Source organism: Miscanthus floridulus, chromosome 2 (assembly GCF_019320115.1).
Source record: "Miscanthus floridulus cultivar M001 chromosome 2, ASM1932011v1, whole genome shotgun sequence".
Taxonomy (NCBI): Eukaryota; Viridiplantae; Streptophyta; class Magnoliopsida; order Poales; family Poaceae; genus Miscanthus; species Miscanthus floridulus.
Window position 1 is genome coordinate 14,453,840 of NC_089581.1, and position 4,714 is coordinate 14,458,553.

General features: G+C 49.2%; 1 pseudogene; it reads right to left on the minus strand.

The window, feature by feature from the left end:
• Positions 1 to 641: 641 nt before the first annotated feature.
• On the minus strand, positions 642 to 2,113 carry LOC136538001 ((+)-piperitol/(+)-sesamin synthase CYP81Q2-like; annotated as a pseudogene).
• Between the last annotated feature and the right edge of the window lie 2,601 nt (positions 2,114 to 4,714).

Here is a 4,714-nt window from a genome sequence, read left to right on the forward strand (position 1 = left end):
CAGGTTCGCTGGTGTAGGCTGCACATGGGCAGCGACGGTCGGGGAAGATGGCGGTGCCGGCGGAGCGGTGGAGTGTAGTGAGGCCGACGGTGATGACGGTGGCGTCTTCTCGTCGCTGGCTGCGCGCCCTTACTAGATCGGACTTAGGGTTTGTTGGTGGGGGGATTGGCTCACGGTGAACCTCGTACCTCGAGCCGCCGGCCCCCACCACTTTATATAGCGCAGTGCGACGGGGGCCCACCAACCATGTAGGGTTGGGCGCCCCCGATCAGGCCGCGTGACCAAGGCCCAATAGACCGTTGAGCTTATTGGCTGAGAGATCAATCTAACAACCTCTCCTCACCAGCCACTTCTGTCGTTCTTATCCATTTATGTTCTGTCCAATTCTCCGGTTTTTTTCCCTCATCATCGAGTCTTCTGTGCTGCAAACCCGAAGTTTCACGGTCGACACTGTGTGGCACCGCAGCTTTGCTTGCCGCCGTCGTGTTCTCGCGTACACTCCAGGAAGAAAGTGAGTGTCAAGCAATGAAGCAAACTATTGCTACTGCTTTACCGGAGAAAACTTATTAGTTATTACACACATTATCCCGGTATCAACGATTCCTCGTGGAATCAAGCTTACACTACCATTCACATAAAGCTCACAGCCCCTTGAGGACCTCAAGCATAGCATGGCGCGGCTTGCAGATGGCCTCCAGAGGAACAGCCCTCAGGAGCGTGATTCCGACCCCTTCGGCCATATCGACCTCGGCGGCGCCGACCGTGTCCCAGTCGAAGCACTGGATCAACGTTGGACCAGCCCCAGCGTCCGCAGAGCGAGGGCCTCTCCAGGGCGCTTTCGCCTTCCCATCCCGAAGGGCATCATGATCAGCCCTTCAGCACGGCCGTTCTTGAGCCGCTCCGGCCTGAACGCGGCTGGGTCCGCCCAGGTCGCGGGGTCCCTGGATGGCGTACACGTTGACGAGCAGCATCGTCCGCTCGGCACGTGGTGGCCGCCGACCGTGCAGTCCGCGGTGGACTCGTGCTGGACCAGCGTCGGCACGACCGGGTACAGCCGGAGGGTCTCGCTGAGATTATATATGGGCATGCAGCCGGTGGCATGACGGTCCACACAAAGCACACGTTTCTGGCCTGGCCCAAGCACGACCAGGCACGCGGGCTGGCACGGCACAACCCGTATTTTAGTGGCAGGCCTGGTGGCGGCGCGGTGACCATCCTGGCCTCGGCCTGCTAACAGCCCACCAGCCTCCTTTCTGTGCACACTAACCCTACCCCCCTGCCGCCCCTCCGCGCCGCAATCTCCACTCGCGAAGTCGCGACTCGCGAGCCGCGCGCCCGCAAGGGACATCGACGGCGCTTTCCCTCTCCTCCCGCCCCTCTCTCTCTCGATTCGCTTCCACGACGCGTCGAGGTCGAACAGAGCGCCGTCGTCTCCCCCATCTCTCTCTAGCTCGATGCCGGCGCGTCCCATCCCTCGAGCGAGCGGCGAGGCTTCAGCCACTCCTTTGCGGTGTGGAGGCGGGGTCGTGGAAGCGGCGACATGGAGGCGCGGGCTGAAGATCCGGAGCGCCACGGCACCGCCACCCTAGCCCCGACTCTTGAGCTTCGAGCGTGCCACCCTCCACCAAGCTAAAGGAGAGCCATTGCCCAGTGCATCCTCCACGGATCCGGCTGGACCACGGCGGAACCACCAGCTACTTCGCGTCCTCCACGGAGCCGGCGCGCCCTCCCCTCCTCCACCAGCTACTTCGCCGCGTCCTCCCGGGGGCGAGCTCACCGGCAGCCGCCGCCACCTCCAGGCCTCGCCTTCCCCTCCTATCTGTTCTCATTTGGTGAGCCTCAGGCCGGTCCGGCGTGCTAAAAAGGCCGTGTTTTCTAGGCCGGCCTGGCACGGAAAAGGACCCAACAGGCCGTGCTTGGACCATCGGCCAGACACGAAGCCCAGGGAGGCTCGGCCCGGCCCGTTGCCCATCTATACTGATGATGCACTGGAGGTAGGGTAGCTGAGGCGCAGCACGTCGTCGGCGCCGAGCAGGCGGGAGTGCCCCACGGACGCATCAATTTCCGCCTGCGCTTTCTTCAGCACATCGGGGTGGCTTAGCAGTGGTGACATCGCCCATTCCGCCATCGTCGCCGTTGTTTCAGAATCCCCAGCGAGCATGCTCTGCGAATTAGTAGACGGACATGACAAAACTCAAAACGGCGTAAAGCCGTGAGCGTAGTTGTTGCTGTTACATTTCTTTCTGCTACTAGGAGCGTTGCTGTCAATTGTTATCTACTACAGCACCTTCGTATGAATGATATAAATCTAACGCAGTATTTAGTTAACAAATTTTAAATTTAATCAAATTTCTATAAGACAATACTACTAATTATATCATGTAATAAATATATGTATCAATAGACTCGCCGTTAATACATTTTCACTTCTCCTATACGTCAAATGCTTGATTGTTTTGTTGTTGTTCAACAAATAATATTGTCATTGTTTTAATACCAAAAAATATGAATTGCCTCTTGTTAGTTGTTATTTTAATTATACTATTAATTTTCTAATATTGTTACTTGAAAATTCAGGTCTGGTCAGTTGCTTGTATTAGTCTTAGTCGATATTAAGCCTTTCGCAGCATAACCTAAGCCAGAGTAGACGTATGCATTTTCTTGGTATTTGGTGGTTTTCACAAACAGGCCACATTTGATAAAATTGTGTTTGATTGTTTACTTTTAGTTGTGTAGTCACCTCCATATTTTAGTTGAGGTTTCGTATTTCTATTAGAAGTATGGGGGTGAGAATATTTTATTTTGTATGCATATCGGTTTGTGCACACTTGCTTTATCTAATACAGCCAAATCTAGCGTATTAGCTAATACAGTATTGGGTATGCTTTGGCACTGTGCAAGCCTGTATAAGAGTCTATGCAAAGAAACCAAACATGGACAAACTGCACTGTGTAATCCTAGATACAGCCTAATGCAAATAATTAATCAGAGTCACAGTAACTCATATATATATTTTAAGCGAAATGGTGATTTTACTCTTATTTTTTTAACTTTGTGATTTTACTCCTGCTTTTTCAAAACGAAGGGAGACTCTACCCCTGGTCTGTTAAGCCCCTATAACGGTGTTAACTTTTGGACAAAAGGACAACTTTGCCCATGCATTTTTATCCCTGCTTTATTATGCTATTTGTGTTTTTACCCTTGTTTTAGATCATCAAGTCGATATTTTGTATACATATTTTTTAGAAAAATTCGACAGCATTTCTGCCGATAATCCATATAAACAGAATTTAATATCACACAACAAATTAATTTCACACATTGCATTAACGGTAATAAACTAGATTCATATAACATGCCATCACAGTACCATATTAGATGTCAACATAGAGGTCCAAATAACATATCAAACACCAATATAGAGGTCCAAATAATATGTGAAACACCAAATAACATGTGAAACAAAAGTAGGAACTACTAGTGAGTTTCCTAGGCAACTAGCAGTGAGCTACATATTAAGCATTGAAATCCAATAAAGTAGCAAGCCTCCCAGAAGTTGCTCCTGTCCTGCTTCTTTCTGTTTGCCTTCCTGAAGCACTTGCACTTTTTATGAAAAAAAAGCATAATTATGTTAGTAAAGTTACTAAAATATGTAGTAAAGAGAAGCAAAGGTGCCATGTCTTACTTTGTCTCATTGTTGGCCTCTCCTGACTCTCTTCCCCTTCCTCTTCCTCTTTCGCTTCCTGTACCACTTGCACTTAACAAGAATAGAGTAAAAGCAAGTTAATATAGGTGGCAATGCTGAAATTTGCTAGAAAAATAGTAACGAACAACAGCCATAAATCACATACATTGTCTCATTGTTGTCCTCTGCTGAACCCCTTTCTCTTCTCCTTCCCCTTCCAGTTACAGTACCACTTGCACTAGCACTTGTACTTGCACTAAATGTTTATTCGAAGAATTGTTAGTACAAGTAAATATGAATAATTGGATTAAATAAATAAAATTGGACATCAATGCAATTAGGAGCACACTAGCCCTCACAGTAGGGTGAAACCTTCTCTTTGTTGGAGAAAATTGCAGTGGCCCCTCAAAATCATTTATCTGAACATTGATACATACTAATCCGTCCTCTACATTGATTAGAAACCACTCTAACAAATTTTCATTAGATTTAATTTTCATAGAATCATTCTCCAAATCACGCCACAAGGTAATGTATTGTTTAAAACCCCACAAGCAATGCTCAGCAATGAAATCAACTAGCTGCAGCAACCCAAAGCTATTTGTGTCAATAACTTTGGTTGGCAAAGTTCTACCTTGCCACCATGTTTTTGGACCACTGTCTGGGAACCAGAAAAACGAGCGCACTCTAACAACAAGTTCCAATTTACTATGATTTAGCCTATAAATCACAGCAGGGAAGAAACGAGTTAACACATCTACTAATCGTGGCTATTTTTTTACTGCATTGAAGCACACATCTTAGAAATTGCTGAATATACCTAGGCTCTTCCATGGTGGCCGGCTCTTCCATGGTGCCTGACTGGAGATGTCGATCAAGATGCTGCTGTTGCGGGCTCTAGCCTACGGGGCGGGGCTGAGCGAGACCCCCAGCCGCACCACCGAGGGCGCGAGCCGGGGGTAGTGGGCTGGGCGGAGCCCACGTGGCGCTCCTAGCCAGTGGCCGCGCCGCCGGGAGAGGACGAGACGA